Source organism: Pelecanus crispus, chromosome Z (genome assembly GCF_030463565.1).
Source record: "Pelecanus crispus isolate bPelCri1 chromosome Z, bPelCri1.pri, whole genome shotgun sequence".
In the NCBI taxonomy this organism is placed as follows: domain Eukaryota; kingdom Metazoa; phylum Chordata; class Aves; order Pelecaniformes; family Pelecanidae; genus Pelecanus; species Pelecanus crispus.
Genome location: NC_134676.1, coordinates 66,751,743 through 66,765,884, shown reverse-complemented (window position 1 = coordinate 66,765,884; position 14,142 = coordinate 66,751,743).

Here is a 14,142-nt window from a genome sequence, read left to right as displayed (position 1 = left end):
AGTTGAAATTTTAGCTTTATCCTTAAATGTGAGTAGAAGTTAGATAAGCACATTTGTAATTTCTTGCTTTTTTTTTCTTTTTTAAGTTAGGCAAGTGATGTGAGGCTATTGTGACAAAAATTACATAACCCGTTAAAAGAATATGTTCAAACTATCTTGTGTTTGCAGTATGGTGCACAGGACATTTTGCATTTTAGAGCTAGCAGATGTGTTATTTTGATGCTTGTTGTCTTTTGAACTAATCAAGCCTTTGAAAGAATAATTTGCCACTGTTTGACAGTCTTCAGTTTAAGTAATAGTATCTGTAATGAGGTGTTTCATTGCTTCGGATGGGCTCTTTCCAATTTAAAATGGGTACAGAAGAGAGATCTATTAAGCGTATAGCATCTGACAGATTTTGATTTCTAGTAGTACTAGCATTGGCAGTAATTCTGGCACTTCTTTTCAGCACTATGGCATTTTAGTAAGCTATGATTTATTGTACTGATATAGAAATATTTCATAGCCAAACTGCTCTAGTATATCATGTTATACAGGTAAAAAGAATTCTGGGCATGACATACGTAATAATAATGCTTTATGGTGCTGTAGGCATTTTCATCAATGTTAACTGCTTGACAGCTGCCAGGATAAAACTTGGAGTAAGCACTGTGTTCTGTAAGGCTGCTGTAACTGAGCTTTTATTTTTATTTCCTCACTTTGAAATGGGTTTTTGATTCTCAAACCTGAATCACTGGAAAGTGTGTCATCTTTCCCAGGCTTGATCTTTGTCCATATTGTTTCACAATGCCATTGTGTTACTTGTCTTGGGTTTTTAATGTATCACTGGCAGAGTAAAGTCATGTGTTTAAAACCAAACTCTAATCCCATAAAGACTAAGAAACGACACCACTTCATCTTGTATGTTGTCTGAATTATAAAATGGTTAAAAGCTATAAAATATCAGGGCCACTGTGATTGCATATAATTCTAAGAGACCACAGTTAGAAAAAACAACTTAAGCTCCACAAATTGTAAGTCACTATATATGGCCTTCATGAATAATGAAGAAAGAGGTTTATGGAGAGTTTTGTTTGTGTTTTTTTGTCTTTTCCTTTATGTGACTTCAGAAAGATGGAGTGTATCATATGTGCTGTCTGTTCTATTAAATCACTTGCACAATGGCTTAGACTTCTCCTGTCATCTGGTGCACTTATGCAAAATAAATGTGTCCTATGCTCCGGATAAGTGTCTTCCTTTTGGTGAATAGTTTTTAAGCTTTTTAAATTTTATATCCAAACACAATCTGAAGTGTCACCCTTTCCACTCTAATGGTCAAAGCATTTATTTAGGTGATACCAGCAACGTGTTTTCAAAATAGTCCAGCTGGAGCCAGAACCATTTTTGCTTTGAGAACATTTGTTTACAGGATATCAGAGCTATCTGTAATTGCACATCTCACTGTGGTGAGCATTTAGCACATAGTCATTCATTTGAATTCTGTTTTTCATAATGTCTGCAGTTGCATAAGATTCCTTAGGGGAAAAGAAAAAAAACTAGCAGTAAAGCCTATCTGTAAGGAAGCGAACAGTTCAGATTTCTTTGTTTTCAAGGCAAAAAAGCTGAACCTTAACTAAAAAAAGTAAAACTTCATAGCATCTTAAAATTATGTGATATTTTTTCTTTCTCTGATTATTACTTACAGTAAAGATTCTAGTTCTCCAAACACTTCTGCAGATCCCTTAACTATGGCTGTGGTCTTTCTTCCATGGAACTACTCACACCTAAAGATAAGTACATAGGTGTTTGAAAAGTATGCCTTTGTCAATAACTTGAAGCTCCAGTAATCAATACTTCTAGCCTGATAATGCCCAGAGGTGGAAATCAGGATATACAGCCTGTGGCTCTGAGAGAGAAGAGGAGAAAATTCCTTCCTTAAAAACACAAATGGGAAGTTGAAAAAGTTGTGAAGCAACATCCCATCACATGACTATGGTGAAGAATTGATCCAGCTTTGCTCTTTTCATGTGGATTTTTAATTATTACTAATATAGTTGTTGCAGGTTTTTCTGAGCAAGGGGAAGGCAGGGGAAGAAGGAAATAGGAAGAGTGAAACAGAGAAAGCTTATTAATTGTTTAGGAGGTAGCAACTCAGAAGTAACACTGTGAAGATGACTAACATACTCAGCATTGAGAAGGCATGTGAATGGGATTGGTCCCCACCTTCCAAATACTGGAGTATTCTGACTGTAGTAGTCACGAGGAAAAGTGGGGCTTGTAGCTGTTCAAGAAGAAGGTGACAATGACAAGTACAAGAGCTTTTCCTTTTTGAGTCATAAAGAAAGTGGTCAGATGTTTAGACAGCTTTTATATGACAAGTGATAATTTTGGAAAAGACCTGAGTATGTAGAACCAGGAGAAGGCTGCTTCAAGGATGGTTTCAAATGGATAAAAATATGTTGGTGGTTTGTTGCAAGATGAGTGAAAGGTGAGGATAAAATATATTTCTCTCTTCAACTTACTGTGGAGCCTGCTGTGCTGACAGAAGGACAAAGTTAGCTTCATTAATACAGGAAATATGGCTTAGAAGATACAGAGAAAACAGGTATGTGTAATTTCAGTGTCCCTGAAGTTCAGCATTGTTATTACTGTGCTAAAAGTAGTGTCTGATGAAGGACCCCACCTATCTAGCAGCTTTCTAATCAGTAAGATGCAGTGTTACTGAACAGATGAGTTCATTTACTATGTTACAGACTACAGTACATAAGAAAGATATCTTAAGCCACCTACAAAGATTTGGGGCCAGTTCTTCACCTGCGTATTTCCTTTTAACTTTGAAAGAGATTTCATACTTACACATACGCAATTGCCTGCATACACTTGACTTGGAGACCGCCCTATTTGTTGCATGTTTCAGGTCATTATGAAAATATACACTGAAGTAAAGAAAATATTTTATTAGAGCTGTAATATTCTTCCTGGAGATGTTGCCAATCAGAGATCAAATTTCTGAGAAATACATAGCATGATCCGTTGTCTATATGAAATAATTTTGTATAGATTTTTGTACATTAAATGTGTGCCGTAGCTAAAGGAACTCTGCCAGGATTACGTAAGGATCTAGGAAAGGCCACTAGTGCTGCTTACAAGATGAGCAGGAGGCACTCAGCTGTAGGCAAGTATATATAGTTGGTGTTTTTCCTTAGTATCTTTTGCCTGAACAGTGTTATGGTCAGTCATATGTAAACTCCTGTGCGGTGATCCTCATTAAGAATTTCTATGTCACAGTATCTGGGAAAGTATGATGGTTTCTCGCACTTGAAAAAAAGCAGTATCCTGTCTATCATGATACAGTAACTCTGCATGTATTGACATTTTAGTGGTGTTTGTGTGGGTTTTGCAACATTCAAATGAATGCCATTGAAGCTATTCTTCTTTCCTTCTCTGTTATCTATTCTAACTTGATTCTCCCTAAATATTTATTTTATAAAAATCCTAGAGTGCTCTGTAAATTCTACATTTTGTGCCCAGTAACTTCTTACAGCAGTCACCCTTACATTTTATCGCAGGGTTTTTTGTAGTGCTAGTAATGAATGGTGATGTGAGTGTGTTATTTTTGAGAAAGGAATTCTAGATAATTTGGAAATAATTCTGATTCTCAGTTTAGGAGAGCTGTACTGATGGCAGTGGGACCCTTTTGTGGTGGGTTGGCCATGGCTGGACACCAGGTGCCACGTGCCAGGTGCCCACCACACTGTTCTGTCACTCCCCTCCTCAACAGGATGGGGGGGAGAGAATAAGATGGACAAAAAACTCGTGGGTCAAGATAAAGGCAGTTTAATAAAGCAAAAGCAAAGGCTGGAGCACAGAAGCAAAGGAAAACAAAAGATTTATTTTCTACTTCCCACCAGCAGGTGATGTCTAGCCACTTCCTGGGAAGTAGGGCTTCAGTACACCTCCCGGTTGCTCTGAGAGGCAAACATCATAAATAATGAACGCCCCCCGCCGCTCTTCCTCCTTTCTCTTAGCTTTATTGCTGAGCAGATGTCATATGGTACGAAATATCCCTTTGGTCCGTTTGGGTCAGCTGTCCTGGCTACGTCCCCTCACAAGATCTTGTCCACGCCCAGGATACTCGTGAGGGGGGAAAAAAGTGTTGGAGAGACAGCCTTGATGCTGTTGTGGGAGCACTGCTCAGCAGTAGCTGAAGCACTGGTGTGTTACCAACACCTTTCTAGCTACCAATACAAAGCACAGCACTATGAGGGCTGCTGTGGGGAAAGTTAACTCCATCTCAGTCAGACCCAATACACCTTTATATTTACAAGTCAGATGTTCAGAGGTGCCTGAAGGATCTCAGCATTGGATTCTCATTATCAAAAGAGGAACCAAGAGGCCTGACATGAAAGGCTGGGGATATTAAACACCTTGTTCACTTTTGGGAAGGGAGCTTTCGGCCATTGGGGAACTTTTCTGTATTGTTTTTAGACTTCATGGGGTTAAGCTAGTGGAAAAAAGTAATGTTTTACAGATTTTTTTAAAGTGTCAGCAACCCCCTTAAGCCCTGAAGACTACACAAAGCATTTTAAAACAAGAACTTCCTATAAAACAGGTTGAATATACATAATGCATGGAAATGCAATTGTCTGGAATGACAATTTGCTCATACTGCTGTCACTTCTCAATATTTAATTCATCAGAAACTGATGCTGATGACGTTTTCCACTTGCCATTTGTGTTCTCTCTATTTGCTGTGAAGCAAGACTGCTAAGCCTTAACTCTAAGTGTTTGTTCTTAGTACATTGCCATTAAATGTTTTACTGGATTTGGGGTTTATCACTGATTGATATGAAGCACTGTAACATGTCAGAAAAAGTGCAAACAGTCTGGGAAATTTAAATTGGTCTAAATAAACAGAGCAGGTCTCTGAGCAACCTGATCTAGTTGAAGATGTCCCTGCACATGGCAGGAGGTTGGACTAGATGATCTTTAAATGTCCCTTCCAACCCAAACCGTTCTATGATTCTATGAAAACGAATCAAATTTGTGACTGCAAGCAAAGGAACCTGGAATAAATAGCTCAAGGATCAGATGTGTTAATATCATTTTACTGGGAAATGCTTTCAGACATATGACTTCACACTGTGTTTTATTATGCTGAAATGCTTAGTGTAATTGTAACACCATTGAAACTTTTGTTATTTCTTCTGTCTTTAGATTGCTTATACTTTGCTGGATGCCGTATTTTCTCTATGTCTGGAAGCATATCTTAATTATATAATGTTTTGGATGGCACATCTCACAGAGTTTTGGTTGACAAAGTAATGGTTTGGACAATGAAACAGATTACAGAATCCCATTTATATTATTTAATCCATTAAATTCTAGATAATCCTCATTAAAGACCCAAAAGCCTTACATTGATTATTGTTTTTCAGTTCAAAATAGACTTTGGTGGATTTAAATCAAATCCCGCAAATGCTACCTGGAAGCTGATTTAATTTTATGTCAGTTTTTACATATCTTGAAATATGGCCCTGGTTTCTAGCAGAAGCAGCAACGGAGTAGAAACAAAGCAGATGTTTCTTTGATTGTATCTAGGGATATGTCAATGGTATTCTTAGAAATAGAGAAATTTTGGCTTGGCAAACTACTGGTGGCATTTTTCTCCTCATTAAAACATCAGATTGATAAAGTCCATGTACTGCTCTGTTCCAAAATGTTCAGGCTTATTTAAACATTAGCATTCTTATGATTTCATTGGCACTGCAGGCTTCTAGGGAGCTCACTTTTTACAGATCTCTTCCTTCATATCTTTCCTTCCATCAACCTGACAAGTGAGAAAAAAGTCACCCCTAAGACTGCCAGTTGTGGCTGCTGCTGAAGGCAAGGGATTACAGTGAATACTTAAAATTCAGTTCCAGGGAAGCTTTTTCCTTTCTGGGGCGATGCCCTGTCTCCCTCCCAGCTGACAGAGAAGCCAGCACTTTCTTATATTCAGCAATGTTCTGTGTCAAAATTCTCTAACTTCAGACAGCATAGCCAAGGAAGTGACAGCTTTATATGTATCCCTTTGTAGAAGACCTCAGTAGTGTTGTAAATCCGGAGTTTATTCACAACTGTTGCGCTCGTACATTGCTATAAAAGCAGACTGATGTATCATGTGACGTGCAAACTACTGTTTTCACACTTAGAACACCAATCTGTAAATTTGAACCAGTAAATCTTCTTGAATGTGAAGACAAAATTGGTACTCATTTCATAAACACATTGGCTATGTATATTATGTCTAATGCAGCAAATGTTCCCCTAGAGGATAAACAATGTCATCCACAGCTAAAGTGTTGTCTTTTAATGACATGGTTCATAAATTATAATGTCAGTAGGAAGTTAGATTCAAACCATTTAGAAAAGCAAAATGAGTGTTTGAAATGTAAATTAGAACTTGGATCTGCCTCTTTAGCATCAGTGTAAACTCAGTTCTTACAAAGTGGTGTTTGCCTCTGTCAAAGCAGGATACTCAAGAGCACGAGCAGCGCGTTGGTGAAGCCTTCCAGCAGGGGTGTCCTTGTTGGCTGACCTTCTCTTCTCTCCGTCTTCTGTCTGTGATGCTTCCCCATTAATTGCATTTTCTGTCTGAGTAGGATTTTTACATTTGATAGTGTAGGATTTGTACATTTGGCAGCCTGTAAGGATCAAGTTGGCTAAGGATGTTTTTCTAGTGAGACTAAGAGTGTCCACATGTGGTCTTTTCTGCCAGAAGGTAGGAGTAGGAGAAGAGATGTCACAGCTATGTTCTGATTAAATTAAGCTTACCCATAGTTCTGTCTGAACCTCTTACCAGTTCAAAGATAGAGGTGTGATTGATGCTTCTTCCTTCAGACCTAGAATAGGTCTGCATGACTACAAATATTATCACAAGTTTTATTTCAGCCATGACCTGAATAAGTAAAATTGTCAGGTGTCCCAATCCTGATTTCTAGAAGAAAATAAGATGACCACGGTTTTCAGATCAATTCATTAGAAAGAACTCCTCTGTGAAAGCTGGGACAGGAGCAGGTCATCTGTGAGGGACAGCTAAGAAGACAGGCACAAATTCATACAGTGGCAAGCAGGGATAAACATGAAGTTAAGGCTTCAGGTTTCCTTTCCTTTCCTTCCCTTCTCTTCCCTTCCTACTGACTTTTTCAGAGATTTTAAAAAAGTTTTAGCTCATCTGCCTGCGCAGTGACTTGTATCACTACCTCAATGCTACACAGAGGTCAGTGGCTCAGTTGCAGGCCCCGTCTGTATTTTTCAAAAGTTACTGTTGGGAGAGTAAGTGATGCTGGAGCAGCTTCCAGCAGTATGACGACAATTGTGTCTCTGTCTTCCAGTGGATGCTATTGCCTCTGCTATTAAGACGTCATGATGCTGACAAGAAATTAAGTGCAACTAGTTCATCCTGAATCACAGCATGGTCAAAACTGTGAGATGATGCTTTGACTACCTGTCTCAGATACTGTTTCCAGCAGTACACACACCTCTGTGTCACTCTATGAAGCCTTGGCATCCTGTCTGAAATTGGATAATCAGGTAGCATCAGTATCTACAAATGGCTTATTTAACATTTAGCTTGCCTGTAAACTTTGTCTCTCCCTGCTGGGCAAGGACCTGATAAAGCAAACAGTGAATTTTGTTGAGATCTTGAACAAATCTCTGCTGCTTCAGTTGAAGCTGGCTGGCTGAGGCTGTTAGGAGCCCATCAGTCACTGAGCTCCTATCCAGCTTTGCATCCACTTTTCCAATGGGATCATCTTCAAAGTCATGAATTGTCTGAGTGAGTTGAATGAGGTAGAAGGCAGTTGTCCTTCCCTAAACCTGTGCTTTTGTCACCTACTAATGTTGCCTTTCTGCATCTACCTAGCAGTAATGTCAGTAAAACAAGCAAATTTAATAGATAGTAGATCTTCAAAGGATCTTCCCAGGCATTCAGAGCTACAGAAGCTAAAGTGATGCCTTGCTGGGGGGGAGGATGGGCAGAGGGGGGCAGGGTAAGCAAGCTTCTGGCATGAGTAATCCCAGCTGCTGTCAGTAATATCATGTGCTGTTGGTAATATCATGCAGGTAATTGCTATTAAGACTGAGCAGATGCTCAAGATTCTGGGGAAATAGTTAAAATTATTTAAATTACTTGCTTGATTCTAAAATTGTAGTCCACTAACCAGCTGCAAATTATCTGCATTTTGTTTTCTGAATAACAGATGTGTTTGGAAGGCATTGATTTCAGAATAATAGAATTGTTTTTTAAAAGAACTCTGGGCTTCCCAAGGAAGTGTTTTTCAGAATTGGCTTGGGAAAGGAAGAAGAGGTCTTTCAGATACTCCAGTGTCTTTGCAAAGAATGTGGCTACAGCTCCCTTCTCAGGGAACTGAGAAATTATCATATGTGTTTATAGATAGCTATAGATCATAAGCTCTTCGCTGTTTTGTTAGGAACATTATCCCTTCAAACTTTAAAGGGTAGCAGACCTTAGTTGTTGGCAGCTGCCAGTCCTGGAGCAGGAGAAATTAGTATAATCCATGTAAGAGGACTCTTAACATGTAACGTGTAAGTGAGGAGCAGGCAGAAGGCTTCACACACCGTCACAGCCATCTTTGACCCAGACCCAACTGCTTATAAAAGCTCAGAAGCTGCAGTGGCAGTTCCATTTCTCTCATAAAAATATTGGCAGTTGAGAAGAGAGTTTGGTATTCTGAGGATCTGGCTTTCAAAACAGCCTTAGAATTTTATGTACTGGCCTGGAAAGTGCTGCAAGAGACTCTGAAAGAAGTTGTCTAAAAAAGCAGCCAGAAAACGCACATGGGAGTAGAGTGAGTGGGCTAACAGAAGTGGTGAATGCCTGCCCTGACTTCAGGTGTCATTGTCATGGTTTAGCCCCAGCCAGCAACTAAGCACCACGCAGCCGCTTACTCACTCCCCCTACCCCCATGGGATGGGGGACAGAATTGGAGGAATAAGAGTGAGAAAAACTCCTGGGTTGAGATAAGAACAGTTTAATAATTGAAATAAAGTAAAATGGTAATGATAATAATAACAATATAATAATAATATACAAAGCAAGTGATGCACAATGCAGTTGCTCACCACCCACCAACCGATACCCAGACAGTTCCCGAGCAGCGATTGCTGCTGCTCGGCCAACTCCCCTCAGTTTATATACTGAGCATAACGTCATATGGTATGGAATAGCCCTTTGGTCAGTTTGGATCAGCTACTCTGGCTGTGCCCCTTCCCAGCTTCTTGTGTACCTGGCAGAGCATGGGAAGCTGAAAAGTCCTTGACTAGCATAAGCAGTACTTAGCAACAACTGAAAACATGAGTGTGTTATCAACATTCTTCTCATCCTAAATCCAAAACACAGCACTATGCCAGCTACTAGGAAGAAAATTAACTCTATCCCAGCCGAAACCAGGACAGTCATGAAAGCTGCCATTGATTTCAGGAGGCCTTAAATCACGAGTAAAACTCTGTTGTCAAGAGTTGCATGGCAACCTAGTTCAGACTAGTATCACCACAACAGCAGGAAAGACTATATTCAACCACATCAAATCTGGTGTACTTACAAGCTACACATCACTTTCAGCCCCATCTTATGATCAGTGTGGTAAATTCAGTAGGATTTGGGTAACAGACTTACTCTAGTTTATCCTCGAAATAAGGGTATAATTATGAAGAGAAGAATCAGTGCAGTTCATGTTTATTTTGTATGTCTTCTTTCCCCCAAGAACTCCCAAGAGCACAAAAAGAAAAAGATAGACTGAAGAAAGTAACAAGAACAAGGCCAAATTACACTCAGAAATACCTTTTTCTTGGCTGGATGGCAGTGCCCAGAGAGTTGTGGTGAATGGAGTTAAATCCAGTTGGCGACCAGTCACAAGTGGTGTTCCCCAGGCAAGTATCAGTCTTGGGGTGAGTCTTGTTCAATATTTTTATCAACGATCTGGATGAGGGGATTGAGTGTGCCCTCAGTAAGTTTGCAGATGACACCAAGTTGGGCAGGAGTGTTGATCTGCTTGAGGGTAGAAAGGCCCTGCAGAGGGATCTGGACATGCTGGATCAATAGGCTGAGGTCAATTGTATGAGGTTCAACAAGGCTCAGTGCCAGGTCCTGCGCCTGGGTCACAATAACCCCATGGAATGCCACAGGCTTGGGGAAGAGTGGCTGGAAAGCTGCCTGGCCAAAAAGGAGCTGGGGGTGCTGGCTGACAGCCGGCTGAACATGAGCCAGCAGTGTGCCCAGGTGGTCAAGAAGGCCAACAGCATCCTGGCTTGTATCAGGAATAGTGTGGCCAGCAGGAGCAGGGAGGTGATTGTCCCCCTGTACTCGGCACTGGTGAGGCTGCGCCTGGAATACTGTGTCCAGTTTTGGGCCCCTCACTACAAGAAGGACATTGAGGTGCTGGAGCATGTTCAGAGAAGGGCAACGAAGCTGGCGAAGGGTCTGGAGCACAAGTCTTATGAGGAGCGGCTGAGGGAACTGGGGTTGTTTAGCCTGGAGAAGAGGAGGCTGAGGGGAGACCTTATTGCTCTTTACAACTACCTGAAAGGAGGTTGTAGTGAGGTGGGTGTTGGTCTCTTCTACCAAGCAGATAGCAATAGGACGAGAGGAAATGGTCTCAAGTTGTGCCAGGGGAGGTTTAGATTGTATATTAGGAAAACTTTCTTCACAGAAAGAGTGGTCAAACATTGGAACAGGCTGCCCAGAGAGGTGATGGAGTCACCATCCCTGGAAGTGTTCAAAAACCATGTCGACATGGCTCTTTGGGACATGGTTTAGTGGGCATGGTGGTGTTTGGTTGATGGTTGGACTGATGATCTTAGAGATCCTTTCCAACCTTAATGATTCTATTCTAGTTGTACTTTCATTAAAAAATAATCCAGCCACCAAGCCAGGAAACATGAAATTAATTATTACTCTACCCTTAATTGGGTTAACGGTTGGACTTGGTAGTGTTAGGTTAATGGTTGGACTTGATGATCTTAAAGGTCTTTTCCAATCTAAACAATTCTATGATTCCATGATTCTACATTTTTAGTCCTGTCTTCTGTTTCCTTTTTCACTTGAAGGCAAAAGAAAAATGTTATTAAAGTTTCCCAGCAATAACACATGGCGCTAGTGGCTACTACCATTGACTCTGAAAGGAGTAAGGATCAGAAGGGATGACATAAAATGCAGTCTTTACTCAAATTCTGGTTGATAGGATACAGCTGGGGTACCTTGTTTTAGGAAGAAACAGGTTCAAAAAGTTTCAAGGGTAAATATGCTTTTTATTTTCAAGAATTATTGGTATGAATCATGTAGGCATACGCTTTTTTGTGAATGTAGTTATAGATTGCATATTTCCATTATTTTAATTTTTATTTAATTCAATTTCCCTGCCTTGTTTCAACCACATAGGAAACAGGAGTAGCAATATTGGACTTTGAGAAAAATACAGAGAAATAGGGAGAAATCACTTTGATTAGACTAGAATACTCTTTGGAGGCCAAAGGATTTTTTTTCTGCAGAAGGACTGAAGTAGATGTTTCAGAAGTTGCCAGTCAAGAGACACCTAAAAACTAATAATAGGGCTATCTTGCTCTTCCCTCAGCATGGCAGAGTAGTAGCCTGAGAGATGAGTACTGTAGGAAGCCATTTTTGGAGTTCAGCTGCTTTTACTAACCCCTTTTTCCCTTCCTGAATGTAATGTCTAGGGGCCAAGAACCATGATTATTTGGCAAGATGAGAGTTCCCAAAAGTTTTCATGGTTTCATCACTCCAACATATAACTTTAAGATATCTGCAGTTATGAGGCTGTCATCCAAAGGTCGTCAAAGGAGCATTTCGTATTGAATTTCAGGGAAAGGGGCATTGAATGAAGACCTTTTGTGTTTACTCATAATTACTCAGACAACTTTTCAACAGAAGATCTCTGCAGTAGATAGAATTGGAGAGGAAAAGGTAACAAGCCCGAGTACTCACTCACTAATGATAGTACTAGCCCCCCACATTTTACATTAGGCCCCTGCATGTTGCTCTATGTTATTGAGGATTAGGCAATGGATAATATTGATGAGAAGATTATCCTCTTTCTCTGTAACTGAAGCTACATGTTATTTTTCATTGTTTCATAATCTACACTCCTTAATCTGCTTTTCTTCAAGGCCTTTTCCACAGTCATTGAAAAGGGGAACTGATACGCATGTAAGAACCAGAGATGGTACAGAGCCTAGCACATAGCCCGTGAGATGCTACTATCAGCAAGAAGTCTGACTGTGGGGAGGCAGGGTCTGTGATGTGATATAAAAAAAACAAACTGATGGGAGTCCTTATGGGTGCAACAGGACAAGCCAGATTCAGAAGCTTTATTGCACTGTGAGGATGCCCTTTTGCGTTGCACCTAATCTGACTTAATTGTGGGCTGTTGCCAAAAAGAGGTGATCCCATTCTTTTTTCTCCCTTCCTATGCATCACAAGTGGCAAGCTCTATCCAGTCCTTTATGTCACATGAGATAATCATACAGCTATGCAGTGACTCAGATAAACCTACTGATCTGGTAGAGAACGTACCCTTCTTTTTGTTGGATTAGTTATCTGGTGGATCAGTGAACCAGAAGAGCTCACTCTAAAGCCTCATAGTTAATAAGTCCAGTTTTACACTGGTGAAGGAAAGACAGAGAGTAGAAGAGTGGGACAGTGAGAGATGCCTGCTGTCGTGTAAGATTAAACAGAACATGTAGATGCACCCTAAAAAATAGCAGGTAGCTGTCTAGGACAGACTCAATTCTAGGGTCTCATAGTCTATTGGTTCTTTCTGTACCTATTTCCTTTCCATTCAACAGATATGTAAGTGCTTTCGTATTTTTCTTTGCAAAGCATTGCAAAGACAATTGACTAATTCAACAACGCAGTTCCTCTCAGGATTTGTTGTAGATTCTGGTGATGACTTGCCCATGTTGCACTCCCATGCTGTTACCAGCTTCCTTTTATCTCCTTTTGTACCACTTCTGGTGTCTTGTTAGGCCTACAGGAAGGAACTGACTGCAGTGGGCTTTTTGAATGGAATAGGAATGCCTTCCTCTTCCTCACACAACTGAGGACTGAGACAAAAAGGTTAAGAGTTATCTAGGTGGTAAATGACTCTTGGTTTTGTTTTGATCAAAACATTCAGGTAGTCGAGCTAAAGCATGCAGCTGTGCTTACACATGCGCAATTCTTGCTAACAGCTTTCTTGCTGCTCTGCTTTTTTCCTCAGAACTCTTCCCTGTAGCATCACTGAAAGTTAAATTATTAATTTCTATTTTTAATTAACATACCAAATCAGGAAAACCAGCTACTATTTGGCATAATTTTATTTAAAAGTTTTTAATTTAATGCAGTTTTAATGCTGGAGTGGATGATTGGACACCAGTTCAGGACTCCCCAGTACAAGAGACATGGACATACTAGAGAGAGTCCACTGAAGGGCCACAAAGATGATGAAGGGACTGGAGCATCTCTCCTATGAAGAAAAGCTAAAAGAGCTGGGACTGTTCATCCTGGAGAAGAGAAGGCTCAGGGGGATCTCACCAATGTATATAAATACCTGAAGAGAGAGTGCAAAGAGGACAGAGCCAGGCTCTTTTCAGTGGTGCCCCGTGACAGGACCAGAGACAATGGGCACAAACCAAAACACAAGAGGCTTCCTCTGAACATCAGGAAACACTTTGTCTCTGTGAGGGTGACTGAGCGCTGGCAAAGGTTGCCCAGAGAGGTGGTGGAGTCTCCCTCCTTGGAGATGTTCAAAAGCTGCCTGGCCACAGTTCTAGGCAACTGGCTGTAGGTGTCCCTGCTTGAGCAGGGGGTTGGACCAGATGACCTCCAGCTGTCTCTTCCAACCTCAATTGTTCCATGATTCTATTAACCTCCTGTTTTTACTGAGAGTTTGAAGTTATATCACTTACTGCTTACCACCCTTTCTGATGATAAAATATACAGTAATATGATTTCCCAATGTGTCCGACTGTTCTGTATGATTCATCCACAAGAAGAAATACCAGAATTACTGCCATATGCACTCTGTCTTTAATCTTACAAAAATAAACACTGAAGCCATTGAGGGTGAAGCAAATTGCTCAGTTTCCTAAAATAGAACAAACAGC